Source organism: Macrosteles quadrilineatus, unplaced genomic scaffold, assembly GCF_028750875.1.
Source record: "Macrosteles quadrilineatus isolate MER2022 unplaced genomic scaffold, UCM_ALF_1.0 Scaffold_1__1_contigs__length_201487025, whole genome shotgun sequence".
In the NCBI taxonomy this organism is placed as follows: Eukaryota; Metazoa; Arthropoda; class Insecta; order Hemiptera; family Cicadellidae; genus Macrosteles; species Macrosteles quadrilineatus.
The window spans coordinates 196,882,673-196,902,580 of record NW_026542594.1 but is presented as its reverse complement, the minus strand read 5'-3'; the positions used below and the strand labels follow the sequence as shown (position 1 = coordinate 196,902,580).

The 19,908-nt window shown below is 60.4% G+C and overlaps 1 long non-coding RNA gene across 2 annotated transcripts in view; it reads right to left on the bottom strand.

The window, feature by feature from the left end:
- Positions 1–241: 241 nt before the first annotated feature.
- Positions 242–19,908, bottom strand: part of LOC128993539 (uncharacterized) — a 53,449-nt gene continuing 33,782 nt past the window's right edge. For both annotated transcript variants that reach the window (XR_008490767.1, XR_008490768.1), the window contains one exon: positions 242–797. This is a non-coding gene — a long non-coding RNA (uncharacterized LOC128993539). The remainder of the gene's footprint in view (positions 798–19,908) is intronic.

Below are 19,908 nucleotides of genomic sequence, written 5' to 3'. Positions count from 1 at the left end.
ATTGCGTCATTCCGATGCCCAGTTATTTAAAATCGATGTTCCTTGCAGTATCGAGTATCGGTTTCTAACTAAAACTAAACGAACACCAATACTGATTGAAGTTTGAAGTAAGCAAATTATAATGTAATACAGTTCATTTTTATTTTTGTATTAATATATTTTAAAATAAAATATTCCGAAAGCAATTCAAACTAAATCTAATACTGAACTATTTCAATCTTCAAGAATCGTCTGCCTATGATTTGCTTATCACTAGACTCCATTGTTGAATATCGATCGACTACTATTACTCGATATATTCTTTCAATAACTTATTTTATTTAACTTACCGTATCCCCATATCGTTATCGAGACGTATTGTGGGGAAAGAAGTGAGCAGTGATGAGTGAAGCAGTCCACTTCTTGCTAGCTCTGCCGAATGACGACATGGATGGACGGTTGTTTGTTGAACATATTACGCTGGACTATCCTGTATTTAATTAAATAGTTGTTTTTCTTTTGGGAATGGGGTTTAAATAAAACATAAACACAAAACAAATATCTTTTATTAAATTCAGTGGAAGAAAATAAAAAATAACACTTTTTAAAACTACTCGACTCGAATTCTCGGGTATTGATTAATACTCGACTCGAGATCGAGTATTCGGAAAAAGTCGAGTAATTACTCGAAATTCGAGTACTCGCCCACCCCTAAAAGTTTCAGTGTCTCACGGAGTTCTGACCAGAGCAGACACTATCTCTCACTCCCTCTCCATATGTGTAGTTATATAACATTTCTCTGGTAACCGGAACAGCATCTAAGGACACCAAGGAAAAAGAGGTGTCATCATCCATAGCTTGAAACAGGATATATGTGCTAAAAAGAACCAAGTTTCTCAATGCATTATGGATCAACCCAACATGGTCCCAATGCATTGTGAGATTGGTTAAAACTTTGCTTTCTATTTTGCAGACATGTTAATGCAACCATAAAATAACTTCCAAGTTCCTACTATTTCAACAGTTCTTTAGGATATAATCTTGAAAACTCCAAAATAACAGTAATATATATTAGGTTATTTAACTAGTAGGCCTGATATGTTGAGCCATTCAGCATGTATTGTACAACTCTAGCTGTGATGTTTGTCCAGGCTCTCTGGGTGCTGCTGGGATTCTCAGTTCTGCTGGACAACATCTGGATTGTACTAGTTACTACTTCTTAGAGGATGGCTTTCTCTACCAGAATGGAGGATTTACAATTCTTAAGACTCCTAAGATGTGAGTGGCCCCTTATAATTTATTTATTTATTTATATTTATTCAAATAATAATCACAATCATTATGGTTTGGGGGGTACAGGGGCTATGGGGTAGGGCGTAGAGGTTATGAGGTAGGGTAGCATAGGGTACCGAGGTTACGAGAAAGGGTAGCATAGGGTACCGAGGTTACAGGTTAGGGTAGCATAGAGTAACGAGGTTACAGGCTAGGGCAGCATAGAGTACGGAGGGTACGGGATAGGGTACAGAGGCTGTAAAGGCAGTTGGTGGTAGGGAGGGTAGCATAGGGTACCGACGTTACAGGCTAGGGTAGCATAGAGTACCGGGGGTACAGGTTAGGGTACCATAGGGTACAGAGGTTACGGGATTGGGTACAGAGGCTGTAAAGGCAGTTGGTGGTAGGGAGGGTAGCATAGGGTACAGAGGCTGAAAAGACAGTTGGTAGGGCAGTGTAGAGTAGGTACAGGATACGGGTAGGACAGTGAAGGTTTAGGGGCTTAAGGGAGAGGCAGTGTAGAGTGCAGGGTAGCAGAGGTAATTAAGGGACAGCAAAGTAATACAGCGAGGGCTACTGATAGGGCAGGTTGTGTGCAAGACTAATGGTAGGGTGCAGGGCTACTGATAAGGAAGTGTTGTTTGCATGACTGGTGATAGGCAGTGTTGTGTGCAGAGCTTAGGGTAATGGAGCTAATAAAGGGGTAGCGTAGTGTACAGGGGCGATGGGCTAGAGCGGTGTTGGGTGCAGGGCTACTGGGGAGGGCAGTGTTGGGCGCAGGACTACTGGTAGGGTAATGTAGGGTAAAGGAGCTAATAAAAGGGTAGCGTAGTGTACGAGGGCTACGAGGTAATGGAGTGTTGGGTGCAGGGCTACTGGTAGGGTAACAGAGCTAAGAAAGATGTAGTGTGGTGTAGTGTACGAAAACTAGGGTGTAGGGCTACTGGTAGGCCAGTGTTGGGTGCAGGGCTACCGGTAGGGCAGTGTTGGGGCAGGACTACTGGTAGGGTAATGAGGGGAAAGAAACTAATAAAAGGGTAGCGTAGTGTACGAGGGCTACGAGGTAATGCAGTATTGGGTGCAGGGCTACTGGGGAGGGCAGTGTTGGGTGCAGGGCTACTGGTAGGGCAGTGTTGGGTGCAGGGCTGCTGGTAGGGTCACAGAGCTAAGAAAGAGGTAGTGTGGTGTAGTGTACGAAAACTAGGATGCAGGGCTACTGGTAGGGCAGTGTTGGGCGCAGGACTGGCATGGTAGTGTTGGGTACAAGAGCTACTGGTGGTGCAGTAAGAGGCAGTTATAGTTGGTAGAAGGGTGATAGTTGAGTAAGTAATGCTGGGTAGAGCAGCCTGGGGTGTAGGAGCATTTGCAGCCACAGTAGCCCCTGTGCCGTAGGTTATGGTAACCTATAGAGTACTGGGGGTACTGGCTGGTAAGGTACAGCTGGAGCCAGTAGAGCAGGGTAGGGTACAGCTAGGGCAAGCAGAGCAGTGTAGAGTACAGCTTTGGCCAGTAGGGCTGTGTAGGGTACAGCTGGGGGCGAGCAGGGCAGCTTAAGGTACAGCTTGGTGCGAGCAGGGTACAGCCCTTGGGTAGTGTAGGGTACAGCTGGGCCCAGTAGAGCAGGGTAGAGTACAGCTAGGGCCAGTAGGATAGTGTAGAGTACTACTAGGGGCGAGCAGGGCAGCGTAAGGTACAGCTGGGGCCAAGCAGGGCAAGCTGGGGGCGAGCACGGCAAGGCGGGGTAGGGTACAGCTAGGGTCAGTAGAGCAGGGTAGGATACAGCTAGGACGAGCAGAGCAGGGTAGGGTATAGCCAGGACCAGCAGGGTAGAGCAGGGTAGGGTACATCTAGGGCCAGTAAGGCAGGGGAGGGGTACTGGGGGCTAGTATAGCAGGCTAGGGTTCAGCGAGGGTGAGCAGGGCAGGGTAGGGTACAGCTAGGGCTAGTATAGCAGGGTAGGGTATAGCCAGGACCAGCAGAGCAGGGTTAGCCTAGGGCCAGTATAGCAGGCTAAGGTACAGCTGGGGCCAGTAAGGCAGGGGAGGAGTACTGGAGGCTAGTATAACAGGCTAGGGTACAGAAAGAGTGGGCAGGGCAGGGTAGGGTATAGCCAGGGCTAGCAGGGCAGGGTAGGGTACAGAAGGCGAGCAGGGCAGGCTAGGGTACAGCCGGGGCTAGTAGGGCACTGTAAGATACAGCAAGGGCCAATAGGGTAGTGTAGAGTACAGCCGGGGGCGAGCAGGGCAGGCTAGGGTACAGCTAGGGCCAGCAGAGCAGGGGAGGATACAGCCAGGGCCAGCAGGGCAGTCTAGAGTACATACGGGGGCGAGCAGGGCAGGCTAGGGTACAGCTGGGGCCAGTAGGGCACTGTAGGATACAGCCAGGGCCAGCAGGGAGCATAGGGTACAGCTAGGGCCAGTAGAGCAGGGTAGGGTACATCTAGGGCCATTAAGGCAGGGGAGGGGTACTGGGGGCTAGTGTAGCAGGCTAGGGTTCAGCGAGGGTAAGCAGGGCAGGGTAGGGTACAGCTAGGGCTAGTATAGCAGGGTAGGGTATAGCCAGGACCAGCAGGGCAGGGTTAGCCTAGGGCCAGTATAGCAGGCTAAGGTACAGCTAGGGCCAGTAAGGCAGGGGAGGAGTACTGGAGGCTAGTGATTATTAAATTAAAAGTCATAGTTTTGTATTAACTGTCTTTATAAAACCAAAAGTAAATATTTACAAACACAACATAAACAAATGAATATTAAACATATGTTATTTGTCATCTTCCCCTTGAGCTTGGAGTCCTAATCTTATTTTTATAAATCTATTATTTCTTCTCTTTATACCCTTATCTTTAATAGAAACTAAATAAGATCTGGGTTGTTGAAGTTTCTTCTCTATTACTCCTTCATCCCATGTTTTATTGATTATTAATTTAAAAGTCATAGTTTTGTATTAACTGTCTTTATAAAACCAAAAGTAAATATTTACAAACACAACATAAACAAATGAATATTAAACATATGTTATTTGTCAGCTAGTATAACCGGCTAGGGTACAGAAAGAGTGAGCAACGCAGGGTAGGGTATAGCCAGGGCTAGCAGGGCAGGGTAGGGTACAGCTGGGGCGAGCAGGGCAGGCTAGGGTACAGCCGGGGCCAGTAGGGCAGGCTAGGGTACAGCTAGGGCCAATAGGGTAGTGTAGAGTACAGCCGGGGGCGAGCAGGGCAGGCTAGGGTACAGCTAGGGCCAGCAGGGCACTGTAGGATACAGCCAGGGCCAGTAGGGCACTGTAGGGTACAGCTAGGGCCAATAGGGTAGTGTAGAGTACAGCCGGGGGCGAGCAGGGCAGGCTAGGGTACAGCTGGGGCCAGTAGGGCACTGTAGGATACAGCAAGGGCCAATAGGGTAGTTTAGAGTACAGCCGGGGGCGAGCAGGGCAGGCTAGGGTACAGCTGGGGCCAGTAGGGCACTGTAGGATACAGCCAGGGCCAGTAGGGCACTGTAGGGTACAGCTAGGGCCAATAGGGTAGTGTAGAGTACAGCCGGGGGCGAGCAGGGCAGGCTAGGGTACAGCTAGGGCCAGCAGAGCAGAGGAGGGTACAGCCAGGGCCAGCAGGGCAGTGTAGAGTACAGCCGGGGGCGAGCAGGGCAGGCTAGGGTACAGCTGGGGCCAGTAGGGCACTGTAGGATACAGCAAGGGCCAATAGGGTAGTGTAGAGTACAGCCGGGGGCGAGCAGGGCAGGCTAGGGTACAGCTAGGGCCAGCAGAGCAGAGGAGGGTACAGCCAGGGCCAGCAGGGCAGTGTAGAGTACAGCCGGGGGCGAGCAGGGCAGGCTAGGGTACAGCTGGGGCCAGTAGGGCACTGTAGGATACAGCCAGGGCCAGCAGGAAGCATGGCTAGAACCAGTGGGGCAGAGTAGGGTATACAGCTAGAACTAGTGGGGCGGGGTAGGATGCAGCTAGGGGCAAGCAGGGCAGGGTAGGGTACAGCTAGGGCTAGTAGAGCAGGGTAGGGTAGAGCTAGGGCTAGCAAGGCAGGGTAGGGTACAGCTAGACCTAGTAGAGCAGGGTAGGATGTAGCTGGGGGCGAGCAGGGCAGGGTAGGGTACAGCTAGGGCTAGTAGGGCAGGGTAGGGTGGGGTATACACCTGGGGCCAGTAGAGCAGGGTAGGGTAAAGCTAGGGCTAGTAAGGCAGGGTTGGGTGCAGCTGCTGCCAGTAGAGTAGTGTAGGGTACAGCTGGGGCCAGTAGAGCAGGGTAGGGTACAACTAGGGCTAGTAGAGCAGGGTAGGGTACAGTAAGGTCTAACGGTAGGGAAGGGCTAGGGCGAGCAGAGCAATGTAGGGTACAGCTAGGGCTAGAAGAGCAGGGTAGGGTACAGCTGGGGCTAGTAGAGCAGGGTAGGGTAGGGTACAGCCAGGGCCAGCAGGGAGCGTAGGGCACAGCCAGGGCCAGCAGGGCAGGGTTAGTTAGGGCCAGTATAGAAGGCTAGGGTACAGCGAGGGTGAGCAGGGTAGGGTATAGCCAGGCGAGCAGGGCAGGGTAGGGTACAGCGTGGGCCAGTATAGCAGGCTAGTGTACAGCTAGGGCCAGTAAGGCAGGGTAGGGGTACTGGGGGCTAGTATAGCAGGGTAGGGTACAGCCAGGGCCAGTAGGGCAGGGTAGGGTACAGCCAGGGCCAGTAGAGCAGGGTAGGTACAGCTGGGGAGGGCAGGGTAGGGTACAGCCAGGTCAAACAGGGTAGGATTGGATACAGCAAGGGCCATTAGGGTGGTGTAGGGTGCAGCCAGGGCCAGCAGGGAGCGTAGGGTACAGCCAGGGCGAGCAGGGCAGGGTAGGGTAGAGATGAGGTCGGGCAGCGTATGGTACAGCCCGGGGTGAGCAGGGAATTGTAGGGTACAGCCAGGTCCAGCAGGGCAGTATAGGGTACAGAAAGGGTCAGTAGGGTAGTGTAGGTTACTGCTGGGGGCAAGAAAGGTAGCAAGGGCCAGTAGAACAGGGTAGGGTACAGCCAGGGCCAGTAGAGCAGGGTAGGGTACAGCCAGGGCCAGCAGGGAGCGTAGGGTACAGTGTGGGCTAGGATAGCAGGGTAGGGTATAGCTAGGGCTAGTAAGGCAGGGTAGGGGTACTGGGGGCTAGTATTGCAGTGTAGGGTACAGCCAGGGCCAGCAGGGCAGGGTAGGGTACAGCCGGGGGCGAGCAGGGTAGGGTAGGGTACAGCCAGGGCCATTAGGACAGGGTAGGGTACAGCCGGGGGCGAGCAGGGCAGGGTAGAGTACAAACAGGGCCAGCAGGGCAGGGTTTAGCAGGCTAGGGTACAGCGAGGGTCAGTAAGGCAGGGTAGGGGTACTGGGGGCTAGTATAGCAGGGTAGGGTATAGCCAGGGCCAGTAGAGCAGGGTAGGGTACAGCTAGGACCGGTATAGCAGGGTAGGGTATACAGCTAGAACCAGTAGGGCAGGGTAGGGTATACTAACCTGTATAGCAGAGTAGAGTACAGCCAGGGGCGGGCAGAATAGGGTAGGGTACAGCCGGGAGCGAGCAGGGCAGGTTAGGGTACAGCCAGGGCAGCTAGAGCAGGGTAGGGTAGGGTACAGCCGGGGGCGAGCAGGGCGGGTTAGGGTACAGCCAGGGCTAGCAGGGTAGGGTAGGGTAGGGTATAGCCAAGGCGAGCAGGGCAGGGCAGGGTATAGCCAGGGGCGAGCAGGACAGGGTAGGGTATAGCCAGGGCCAGTAGAGCAGGGTAGGGTACAGCTGGGGCCAGTAGAGTAGGGTAGGGTACAGCTGGGGCCAGTAGAGCAGGGTAGGGTACAGCTAGGACCGGTATAGCAGGGTAGGGTATACAGCTAGAACCAGTAGGGCAGGGTAGAGTACAGCTAGGGCTAGTAAGGCAGGATAGGGTACAGCCTGGGGCCAGTAGAGAAGGGTAGGGCACAGCTAGGACTGGTATGGCAGGAAAGGGTATACAGCTGGGGCCAGTAGACCAGGGTAAGGTACAACTAGGGCTAGTAGAGCCGGTTAGGGTACAGCTAGGGCTAGTTAAGCAGGGTAGGTTATAGCCGGGGCCAGAAGGGCAGGGAAGGGTATAGCAAGGACGAGAAAGGTAGGGTAGGGTACAGCCAGGGCCAGCCGGGCAGGGTAGGGTACAGCCAGGCCAATGGGGCATGGTAGGGTACAGTCGGGGGCGAGCAGGGCAGGGTACAGCCGGGGGCGAGCAGGTCAGGTTAGGGTACAGCCAGGGCCACTAGAGCAGGGTAGGGTAGGGTACAGCCAGGGCGAGCAGGGTAGGGTAGGGTACAGCCGGGAGCGAGCAGGGCAGGTTAGGGTACAGCCAGGGCTAGCAGGGTAGGGTAGCGTATAGCCAGGGCCACTAGAGCAGGGTAGGGTAGGGTACAGCCGGGGGCGAGCAGGGCAGGTTAGGGTACAGCCAGGGCTAGCAGGGTAGGGTAGCGTATAGCCAGGGCCAGTAGAGCAGGGTAGGGTAGGGTACAGCTGGGGGCGAGCAGGGCAGGTTAGGGTACAGCCAGGGCTAGCAGGGTAGGGTAGCGTATAGCCAGGGCCAGTAGAGCAGGGTAGGGTAGCCAGGGCTAGCAGGGTAGGGTAGGGTACAGCTAGGGCCACTAGAGCAGAGTAGGGTAGGGTACAGACAGGGCGAGCAGGGTAGGGTAGGGTACAGCCGGGGTCACTAGAGCAGGGTAGGGTAGGGTACAGCCGGGGGCGAGCAGGGCAGGGCAGGGTAGGGTACAGCCAGGGCCAGCAGTGCAGGGTAGGGTATAGCCAGGGCCACTAGTGCAGGGTAGGGTAGGGTACAGCCGGGGGCGAGCAGGGCAGGGTAGGGTACAGCCGGGGGCGAGCAGGGCAGGGTAGGGTACAGCCGGGGGCGGGAGGGTAGGGTACAGCCAGGGCCAGCAGGGCAGGGTACAGCCAGGGCGAGAAGGGCAGAGTAGGGTATAGCCAGGGCGAGAAAGGTAGGGTAGGGTACAGCCAGGGCCAGCAGTGCAAGGTAAGGGTATAGCCTGGGCCAGCAGGGCAGGGTAGGGTATAGCCAGGGCCAGCAGGGCAACGTAGGGTACAGCTAGGGCCAGTGTAGGGTAGGGTACAGCTAGGGCCAGCAGGGCAGGGTAGGGTATAGCCAGGGCCACAAGAGCAGGGTAGGGTAGGGTACAGCCAGGGCCAGCAGTGCAAGGTAAGGGTATAGCCAGGGCCAGCAGGGCAGGGTAGGGTATAGCCAGGGCGAGAACGGTAGGGTAGGGTACAGCCAGGGCCACTAGAGCAGGGTAGGGTAGGGTACAGCTAGGGCCAGTGGGGCAGGGTAGGGTACAGCCGGGGGCGGGCAGGGTAGGGTAGGGTACAGCCGGGAGCGAGCAGGGCAGGTTAGGGTACAGCCAGGGCCACTAGAGCAGGGTAGGGTAGGGTACAGCCGGGGGCGAGCAGGGCAGGTTAGGGTACAGCCAGGGCTAGCAGGGTAGGGTAGCGTATAGCCAGGGCCAGTAGAGCAGGGTAGGGTAGCCAGGGCGAGCAGGGTAGGGTAGGGTACAGCTAGGGCCAGCAGGGCAGCGTAGGGTACAGCTTGGGCCAGTAGAGCAGGGTAGGGTACAGCTAGGGCCAGCAAGGCAAGGTAGGGTACAGCTGGGGGCCAGCAGGGCAGGGTAGGGTACAGCCGGGAGCGAGCAGGGCAGGGTAGGGTACAGCCGGGGGCGAGCAGGGCAGGGTACAGCCGGGGGCGAGCAGGACAGGTTAGGGTACAGCCAGGGCCACTAGAGCAGAGTAGGGTAGGGTACAGACAGGGCAAACAGGGTAGGATAGGATACAGCAAGGGCCATTAGGGTGGTGTAGGGTGCAGCCAGGGCCAGCAGGGAGCGTAGGGTACAGCCAGGGCCAGCAGGGCAGGGTTAGTTAGGGCCAGTATAGCAGGCTAGGGTACAGCTAGGGCCAGTAAGGCAGGGTAGGGGTACTAGGGGTCTAGTATAGCAGGGTAGGATATAGCCAGGGCGAGCAGGGCAGGGTAGGGTACAGCTAGGACCGGTATAGCAGGGTAGGGTATACAGCTAGAACCAGTAGGGCAGGGTAGGGTATACTAACCTGTATAGTACAGCAGAGTAGAGTACAGCCAGGGGCGGGCAGAATAGGGTAGGGTACAGCCGGGAGCGAGCAGGGCAGGTTAGGGTACAGCCAGGGCACCTAGAACAGGGTAGGGTAGGGTACAGCCGGGGGCGAGCAGGGCGGGTTAGGGTACAGCCAGGGCTAGCAGGGTAGGGTAGGGTAGGGTATAGCCAAGGCGAGCAGGGCAGGGCAGGGTATAGCCAGGGGCGAGCAGGACAGGGTAGGGTATAGCCAGGGCCAGTAGAGCAGGGTAGGGTACAGCTGGGGCCAGTAGAGTAGGGTAGGGTACAGCTGGGGCCAGTAGAGCAGGGTAGGGTACAGCTAGGACCGGTATAGCAGGGTAGGGTATACAGCTAGAACCAGTAGGGCAGGGTAGAGTACAGCTAGGGCTAGTAAGGCAGGATAGGGTACAGCCTGGGGCCAGTAGAGAAGGGTAGGGCACAGCTAGGACTGGTATGGCAGGAAAGGGTATACAGCTGGGGCCAGTAGACCAGGGTAAGGTACAACTAGGGCTAGTAGAGCCGGTTAGGGTACAGCTAGGGCTAGTTAAGCAGGGTAGGTTATAGCCGGGGCCAGAAGGGAAGGAAGGGTATAGCAAGGACGAGAAAGGTAGGGTAGGGTACAGCCAGGGCCAGCCGGGCAGGGTAGGGTACAGCCAGGGCCAGTGGGGCATGGTAGGGTACAGTCGGGGGCGAGCAGGGCAGGGTACAGCCGGGGGCGAGCAGGACAGGTTAGGGTCCAGCCAGGGCCACTAGAGCAGGGTAGGGTAGGGTACAGCCAGGGCGAGCAGGGTAGGGTAGGGTACAGCTAGGGCGAGCAGGGCAGGGTAGGGTACAGCCGGGGGCGGGCAGGGTAGGGTAGGGTACAGCCAGGGCTAGCAGGGTAGGGTAGCGTATAGCCAGGGCCACTAGAGCAGGGTAGGGTAGGGTACAGCCGGGGGCGAGCAGGGCAGGTTAGGGTACAGCCAGGGCTAGCAGGGTAGGGTAGCGTATAGCCGGGGGCGAGCAGGGCAGGGCAGGGTAGGGTACAGCCAGGGCCAGCAGTGCAGGGTAGGGTATAGCCAGGGCCACTAGTGCAGGGTAGGGTAGGGTACAGCCGGTTGCGAGCAGGGCAGGGTAGGGTACAGCCGGGGGCGGGAGGGTAGGGTACAGCCAGGGCCAGCAGGGCAGGGTACAGCCAGGGCCACTAGAGCAGGGTAGGGTAGGGTACAGCCAGGGCGAGCAGGGTAGGGTAGGGTACAGCTAGGGCGAGCAGGGCAGGGTAGGGTACAGCCGGGGCGGGCAGGGTAGGGTAGGGTACAGCCAGGGCTAGCAGGGTAGGGTAGCGTATAGCCAGGGCCACTAGAGCAGGGTAGGGTAGGGTACAGCCGGGGGCGAGCAGGGCAGGTTAGGGTACAGCCAGGGCTAGCAGGGTAGGGTAGCGTATAGCCAGGGCCAGTAGAGCAGGGTAGGGTAGCCAGGGCTAGCAGGGTAGGGTAGGGTACAGCTAGGGCCACTAGAGCAGAGTAGGGTAGGGTACAGACAGGGCGAGCAGGGTAGGGTAGGGTACAGCCGGGGGCGAGCAGGGCAGGTTAGGGTACAGCCAGGGCTAGCAGGGTAGGGTAGCGTATAGCCGGGGGCGAGCAGGGCAGGGCAGGGTAGGGTACAGCCAGGGCCAGCAGTGCAGGGTAGGGTATAGCCAGGGCCACTAGTGCAGGGTAGGGTAGGGTACAGCCGGGGGCGAGCAGGGCAGGGTAGGGTACAGCCGCGGGCGGGAGGGTAGGGTACAGCCAGGGCCAGCAGGGCAGGGTACAGCCAGGGCGAATAGGGCAGGGTAGGGTATAGCCAGGGCGAGAAAGGTAGGGTAGGGTACAGCCAGGGCCAGCAGTGCAAGGTAAGGGTATAGCCTGGGCCAGCAGGGCAGGGTAGGGTATAGCCAGGGCCAGCAGGGCAACGTAGGGTACAGCTAGGGCCAGTGTAGGGTAGGGTACAGCTAGGGCCAGCAGGGCAGGGTAGGGTATAGCCAGGGCCACAAGAGCAGGGTAGGGTAGGGTACAGCCAGGGCCAGCAGTGCAAGGTAAGGGTATAGCCTGGGCCAGCAGGGCAGGGTAGGGTATAGCCAGGGCGAGAACGGTAGGGTAGGGTACAGCCAGGGCCACTAGAGCAGGGTAGGGTAGGGTACAGCTAGGGCCAGTGGGGCAGGGTAGGGTACAGCCAGGGCAGTGGGGCAGGGTAGGGTACAGCCAGGGGCGGGCAGGGTAGGGTAGGGTACAGCCGGGAGCGAGCAGGGCAGGTTAGGGTACAGCCAGGGCCACTAGAGCAGGGTAGGGTAGGGTACAGCCGGGGGCGAGCAGGGCAGGTTAGGGTACAGCCAGGGCTAGCAGGGTAGGGTAGCGTATAGCCAGGGCCAGTAGAGCAGGGTAGGGTAGCCAGGGCGAGCAGGGTAGGGTAGGGTACAGCTAGGGCCAGCAGGGCAGCGTAGGGTACAGCTTGGGCCAGTAGAGCAGGATAGGGTACAGCTAGGGCCAGCAAGGCAGACAGCTGGGGGACAGCAGGGCAGGGTAGGGTACAGCCGGGAGCGAGCAGGGCAGGGTAGGGTACAGCCGGGGGCGAGCAGGGCAGGGTACAGCCGGGGGCGAGCAGGACAGGTTAGGGTACAGCCAGGGCCACTAGAGCAGAGTAGGGTAGGGTACAGACAGGGCAAACAGGGTAGGGTAGGGTACAGCCGGGAGCGAGCAGGGCAGGTTAGGGTACAGTCAGGGCCACTAGAGCATGGTAGGGTAGGGTACAGCAGGGGGCGAGCAGGGCAGGGCAGGGTAGGGTACAGCCAGGGCCAGCAGTGCAGGGTAGGGTATAGCCAGGGCCAGCAGTGCAGGGTAGGGTATAGCCAGGGCCACTAGTGCAGGGTAGGGTAGGGTACAGCCGGGGGCGAGCAGGGCAGGGTAGGGTACAGCCGGGGGCGGGAGGGTAGGGTACAGCCAGGGCCAGCAGGGCAGGGTACAGCCAGGGCCAGCAGGGCAGGGTAGGGTATAGCCAGGGCGAGAAAGGTAGGGTAGGGTACAGCCAGGGCCACTAGAGCAGGGTAGGGTAGGGTACAGCTAGGGCCAGTGGGGCAGGGTAGGGTACAGCCGGGGGCGAGCAGGGCAGGGTACAGCCTGGGCAAGCAGGGCAGGGTACAGCCAATGCCAGTAGAGCAGGGTAGGGTAGGGTACAGCTAGGGGCAGCAGGGCTGGGTAGGGTAGGGTGTACAGCTAGGGGCAGCAGGGGTACAGATAGGGCCAGTAGAGTAGAGTATGGGGCAGGGTAGGGTACAGCCGGGGGCGAGCAGGGTAGGGTAGGGTATAGCCAGGGCGAGAAAGGTAGGGTAGGGTACAGCCAGGGCCAGCAGGGCAGGGTAGGGTACAGCTAGGGCCAGCAGGGCAGGGTAGGGTACAGCCAGGGCCACTAGAGCAGGGTAGGGTAGGGTACAGCTAGGGCCAGTGGGGCATGGTAGGGTTCAGCCGGGGGCGAGCAGGGCAGAGTGCAGCCGGGGGCGAGCAGGGCAGGGTACAGCCAGGGCCAGTAGAGCAGGGTAGGGTAGGGTACAGCTAGGGGCAGCAAGGCAGGGTAGGGTACAGCCGGGGGCGAGCAGGACAGGTTATAATGTACAGCCAGGGCCACTAGAGCTGGGTAGGGTAGGGTACAGCCAGGGCCAGAAGGGCAGCGTGGGGGTAGCCTGGGCCAGCAGGTTAGGGTTGGGTAGGGTAGGGTAGGGTACAGCCAGCAAGGCAGGGTAGGGTACAGCCGGGGGCGGGCAGGGTAGGGTACAGCCAGGGCCAGCAGGGCAGCGTAGGGTATAGCCAGGGCCAGCAGGGCAGCGTAGGGTATAGCCAGGGCCAGCAGGGCAGGGTAGGGTACAGCTAGGGCCAGTAGAGCAGGGTAGGGTAGGGTACAGCCAGGGCCAGCATTGCAGGGTAGGGTACAGCCGGGGGCGAGCAGGGCAGGGTACAGCTAGGGCCAGCAGGGCAGGGTAGGGTACAGCTAGGGCCAGTAGAGCAGGGTAGGGTAGGGTACAGCATTGCAGGGTAGGGTACAGCCGGGGGCGAGCAGGGCAGGGTACAGCTAGGGCCAGCAGGGCAGGGTAGGGTAGGGTGTACAGCTAGGGGCAGCAGGGCAGGGCAGGGTAGGGTGTACAGCTAGGGGCAGGAGGGCAGCGTAGGGTATAGCCAGGGGCAGCAGGGTAGGGTAGGGTGTACAGCTAGGGGCAGCAGGGCAGGGTACAGCCAGGGCCAGCAGGGTAGGGTATAGCCAGGGCGAGAAATGCAGGGTAGGGTACAGCTAGGGCCAGCAGGGCAGGGTAGGGTATAGCCAGGGCCAGAAGGGCAACGTAGCTAGGGTACAGCCGGGGCCAGCAGGGTAGGGTATAGCCAGGGCGAGAAATGCAGGGTAGGGTACAGCTAGGGCCAGCAGGGCAGGGTAGGGTATAGCCAGGGCCAGAAGGGCAACGTAGCTAGGGTACAGCCGGGGGCGAGCAGGGCAGGGTACAGCTAGGGCAAGTAGAGCAGGGTAGGGTAGGGTGTACAGCTAGGGGCAGCAGGGCAGGGTAGGGTAGGGTGTACAGCTAGGGGCAGCAGGGCAGGATAGGGTAGGGTGTACAGCTAGGGGCCGCAGGGCAGGGTAGGGTAGGGTGTACAGCTAGGGGCAGCAGGGCAGGGTAGGGTAGGGTGTACAGCTAGGGGCAGCAGGGGTACAGATAGGGCCAGTAGAGTAGAGTAGGGTAGGGTACAGCTAGGGCTAGCAGGGCAGGGTATAGCCAGGGCCACTAGAGCAGTGTAGGGTAGGGTACAGCTAGGGCCAGCAGGGCAAGGTAAGGGTATAGCCAGGGCCAGCAGGGCAGGGTAGGGTATAGCCAGGGCGAGAACGGTAGGGTAGGGTACAGCCAGGGCCACTAGAGCAGGGTAGGGTAGGGTACAGCTAGGGCCAGTGGGGCAGGGTAGGGTACAGCCGGGGGCGGGCAGGGTAGGGTAGGGTACAGCCGGGAGCGAGCAGGGCAGGTTAGGGTACAGCCAGGGCCACTAGAGCAGGGTAGGGTAGGGTTCAGCCGGGGGCGAGCAGGGCAGGTTAGGGTACAGCCAGGGCTAGCAGGGTAGGGTAGCGTATAGCCAGGGCCACTAGTGCAGGGTAGGGTAGGGTACAGCCGGGGGCGAGCAGGGCAGGGTAGGGTACAGCCGGGGGCGGGAGGGTAGGGTACAGCCAGGGCCAGCAGGGCAGGGTACAGCCAGGGTACAGCCAGGGCCAGCAGGGCAGGGTAGGGTATAGCCAGGGCGAGAAAGGTAGGGTAGGGTACAGCCAGGGCCACTAGAGCAGGGTAGGGTAGGGTACAGCTAGGGCCAGTGGGGCAGGGTAGGGTACAGCCGGGGGCGAGCAGGGCAGGGTACAGCCTGGGCAAGCAGGGCAGGGTACAGCCAATGCCAGTAGAGCAGGGTAGGGTAGGGTACAGCTAGGGGCAGCAGGGCTGGGTAGGGTAGGGTGTACAGCTAGGGGCAGCAGGGGTACAGATAGGGCCAGTAGAGTAGAGTAGGGTAGGGTACAGCTAGGGCTAGCAGGGCAGGGTAGGGTATAGCCGGGGCCAGCAGGTTAGGGTAGGGTACAGCCAGGGCGAGCAAGGCAGGGTAGGGTACAGCCGGGGGCGAGCAGGGTAGGGTAGGGTATAGCCAGGGCGAGAAAGGTAGGGTAGGGTACAGCCAGGGCCAGCAGGGCAGGGTAGGGTACAGCTAGGGCCAGCAGGGCAGGGTAGGGTACAGCCAGGGCCACTAGAGCAGGGTAGGGTAGGGTACAGCTAGGGCCAGTGGGGCATGGTAGGGTTCAGCCGGGGGCGAGCAGGGCAGAGTGCAGCCGGGGGCGAGCAGGGCAGGGTACAGCCAGGGCCAGTAGAGCAGGGTAGGGTAGGGTACAGCTAGGGGCAGCAAGGCAGGGTAGGGTACAGCCGGGGGCGAGCAGGGCAGGGTACAGCCGGGGGCGAGCAGGACAGGTTATAATGTACAGCCAGGGCCACTAGAGCTGGGTAGGGTAGGGTACAGCCAGGGCCAGAAGGGCAGCGTGGGGGTAGCCTGGGCCAGCAGGTTAGGGTTGGGTAGGGTAGGGTAGGGTACAGCCAGCAAGGCAGGGTAGGGTACAGCCGGGGGCGGGCAGGGTAGGGTACAGCCAGGGCCAGCAGGGCAGCGTAGGGTATAGCCAGGGCCAGCAGGGCAGCGTAGGGTATAGCCAGGGCCAGCAGGGCAGGGTAGGGTACAGCTAGGGCCAGTAGAGCAGGGTAGGGTAGGGTACAGCCAGGGCCAGCATTGCAGGGTAGGGTACAGCCGGGGGCGAGCAGGGCAGGGTACAGCTAGGGCCAGCAGGGCAGGGTAGGGTACAGCTAGGGCCAGTAGAGCAGGGTAGGGTAGGGTACAGCCAGGGCCAGCATTGCAGGGTAGGGTACAGCCGGGGGCGAGCAGGGCAGGGTACAGCTAGGGCCAGCAGGGCAGGGTAGGGTAGGGTGTACAGCTAGGGGCAGCAGGGCAGGGCAGGGTAGGGTGTACAGCTAGGGGCAGGAGGGCAGCGTAGGGTATAGCCAGGGGCAGCAGGGTAGGGTAGGGTGTACAGCTAGGGGCAGCAGGGCAGGGTACAGCCAGGGCCAGCAGGGTAGGGTATAGCCAGGGCGAGAAATGCAGGGTAGGGTACAGCTAGGGCCAGCAGGGCAGGGTAGGGTATAGCCAGGGCCAGAAGGGCAACGTAGCTAGGGTACAGCCGGGGCCAGCAGGGTAGGGTATAGCCAGGGCGAGAAATGCAGGGTAGGGTACAGCTAGGGCCAGCAGGGCAGGGTAGGGTATAGCCAGGGCCAGAAGGGCAACGTAGCTAGGGTACAGCCGGGGGCGAGCAGGGCAGGGTACAGCTAGGGCAAGTAGAGCAGGGTAGGGTAGGGTGTACAGCTAGGGGCAGCAGGGCAGGGTAGGGTAGGGTGTACAGCTAGGGGCAGCAGGGCAGGATAGGGTAGGGTGTACAGCTAGGGGCCGCAGGGCAGGGTAGGGTAGGGTGTACAGCTAGGGGCAGCAGGGCAGGGTAGGGTAGGGTGTACAGCTAGGGGCAGCAGGGGTACAGATAGGGCCAGTAGAGTAGAGTAGGGTAGGGTACAGCTAGGGCTAGCAGGGCAGGGTATAGCCAGGGCCACTAGAGCAGGGTAGGGTAGGGTACAGCTAGGGCCAGCAGGGCAGGGTAGGGTATAGCCGGGGGCGAGCAGGGCAGGGTATAGCCAGGGCCAGTAGAGCAGGGTAGGGTAGGGTACAGCTAGGGGCAGCAGGGCAGGGTAGGGTAGGGTGTACAGCTAGGGGCAGCAGGGCAGGGTAGGGTAGGGTGTACAGCTAGGGGCAGCAGGGCAGGGTAGGGTAGGTTGTACAGCTAGGGGCAGCAGGGCAGGGTAGGGTATAGCCTGGGCCAGCAGGTTAGGGTAGGGTACAGCCAGGGCGAGCAAGGCAGGGTAGGGTACAGCCGGGGGCGGGCAGGGTAGGGTGCAGCCAGGGCCATTAGGGCAGCGTAGGGTATAGCCAGGGCCAGCAGGGCAGCGTAGGGTATAGCCAGGGCCAGCAGGTTAGGGTAGGGTACAGCCAGGGCGAGCAAGGCAGGGTAGGGTACAGCCGGGGGCGAGCAGGGTAGGGTAGGGTATAGCCAGGGCGAGAAAGGTAGGGTAGGGTACAGCTGTACCCTACCCTGCCCTGCTGGCCCTAGCTGTACCCTACCCTACCCTACCCTGCTAGCCCCGGCTGTACCCTACCCTGCCCTGCTCGCCCCCGGCTGTACCTTACCCTGCCCTGCTCGCCCTGGCTGTACCCTACCCTTCCCTGCTCGCCCTGGCTGTACCCTACCCTGCCCTGCTGGCCCTGGCTCTACCCTGCCCAGCTGGCCCTGGCTGTACCCTAACCTGCCCGCTCCCGGCTGTACCCTACCCTGCCCTGCTGGCCCTAGCTGTTTCTTACCCTACCCTGATAGCCCTGGCTGTACCCTACCCTACCCTGCTAGCCCTGGCTATACCCTACCCTACCCTGCTGGCCCTGGCTATACCCTATCCCACCCTGCTCGCCCTGGCTGTACCCTACCCTGCCCTGCTGGCCCTGGCTCTACCCTGCCCTGCTGGCCCTGGCTCTACCCTGCACTGCTGGCCCTAGCTGTACCCTACCCTACCCTGCTCTACTGGCCCTAGCTGTACCCTACGCTGCCCTGCTGGCCCTGGCTATACCCTACGCTGCCCTGCTGGCCCTGGCTATACCCTACGCTGCCCTGCTGGCCCTGGCTATACCCTACGCTGCCCTGCTGGCCCTAGCTGTACCCTACCCTACCCTACCCTGCTAGCCCTGGCTGTACCCTACCCTACCTTTCTCGCCCTGGCTATACCCCCCTACCCTACCCTGCTCTAGTGGCCCTGGCTGTACCCTAACCTGCCCTGCTCGCCCCCGGCTGTACCCTACCCTACCCTGCTCTAGTGGCCCTGGCTGTACCCTACCCTACCCTACCCTGCTCTAGTGGCCCTGGCTGTACCCTACCCTGCCATGCTGGCCCTGGCTCTACCCTGCCCTGCTGGCCCTGGCTCTACCCTGCACTGCTGGCCCTAGCTGTACCCTACGCTGCCCTGCTGGCCCTAGCTGTACCCTACCCTACCCTACCCTGCTAGCCCTGGCTGTACCCTACCCTACCCTGCTCTACTGGCCCTAGCTGTACCCTACGCCGCCCTGCTGGCCCTGGCTATACCCTACCCCACCCTGCTCGCCCTGGCTGTAACTACCCTGCCCTGCTGGCCCTGGCTCTACCCTGCACTGCTGGCCCTAGCTGTACCCTACCCTACCCTGCTCTACTGGCCCTAGCTGTACCCTACGCTGCCCTGCTGGCCCTGGCTATACCCTACGCTGCCCTGCTGGCCCTAGCTGTACCCTACCCTACCCTACCCTGCTAGCCCTGGCTGTACCCTACCCTACCTTTCTCGCCCTGGCTATACCCCCCTACCCTACCCTGCTCTAGTGGCCCTGGCTGTACCCTAACCTGCCCTGCTCGCCCCCGGCTGTACCCTACCCTGCCCTGCTCGCCCCCGGCTGTACCCTACCCTGCCCTGCTGGCCCTAGCTGTACCCTACCCTACCCTGCTCTACTGGCCCTAGCTGTACCCTACGCTGCTCTACTGGCCCTAGCTGTACCCTACCCTGCCCTGCTGGCCCTGGCTCTACCCTGCCCAGCTGGCCCTGGCTGTACCCTACCCTGCCCTGCTCGCCCTGGCTGTACCCTACCCTACCTTTCTCGCCCTGGCTATACCCCCCTACCCTACCCTGCTCTAGTGGCCCTGGCTGTACCCTAACCTGCCCTGCCCGCACCCGGCTGTACCCTACCCTACCCTACCCTGCTAGCCCTGGCTGTACCCTACCCTGCCCTGCTGGCCCTGGCTCTACCCTGCCCAGCTGGCCCTGGCTGTACCCTACCCTGCCCTGCTCGCCCTGGCTGTACCCTACCCTGCCCTGCTTTAGTGGCCCTGGCTGTACCCTAACCTGCCCTGCTCGCCCCCGGCTGTACCCTACCCTGCCCTGCTCGCCCACGGCTGTACCCTACCCTGCCCTGCTCGCCCCCGGCTGTACCCTACCCTGCCCTGCTGGCCCTAGCTGTACCCTACCCTACCCTACCCTGCTAGCCCCGGCTGTACCCTACCCTGCCCTGCTCGCCCCCGGCTGTACCTTACCCTGCCCTGCTCGCCCTGGCTGTACCCTACCCTTCCCTGCTCGCCCTGGCTGTACCCTACCCTGCCCTGCTGGCCCTGGCTCTACCCTGCCCAGCTGGCCCTGGCTGTACCCTAACCTGCCCGCTCCCGGCTGTACCCTACCCTGCCCTGCTCGCCCCCGGCTGTACCCTACCCTGCCCTGCTGGCCCTAGCTGTACCCTACCCTACCCTACCCTGCTAGCCCTGGCTATACCCTACCCTACCCTGATAGCCCTGGCTGTACCCTACCCTACCCTGCTAGCCCTGGCTATACCCTATCCCACCCTGCTCGCCCTGGCTGTACCCTACTCTGCCCTGCTGGCCCTGGCTCTACCCTGCCCTGCTGGCCCTGGCTCTACCCTGCACTGCTGGCCCCAGCTGTACCCTACCCTACCCTGCTCTACTGGCCCTAGCTGTACCCTACGCTGCCCTGCTGGCCCTGGCTATACCCTACGCTGCCCTGCTGGCCCTGGCTATACCCTACGCTGCCCTGCTGGCCCTGGCTATACCCTACGCTGCCCTGCTGGCCCTAGCTGTACCCTACCCTACCCTACCCTGCTAGCCCTGGCTGTACCCTACCCTACCTTTCTCGCCCTGGCTATACCCCCCTACCCTACCCTGCTCTAGTGGCCCTGGCTGTACCCTAACCTGCCCTGCTCGCCCCCGGCTGTACCCTACCCTACCCTGCTCTAGTGGCCCTGGCTGTACCCTACCCTACCCTACCCTGCTCTAGTGGCCCTGGCTGTACCCTACCCTGCCATGCTGGCCCTAGCTGTACCCTACCCTACCCTGCTAGCCCTGGCTGTACCCTACCCTACCTTTCTCGCCCTGGCTATACCCTACCC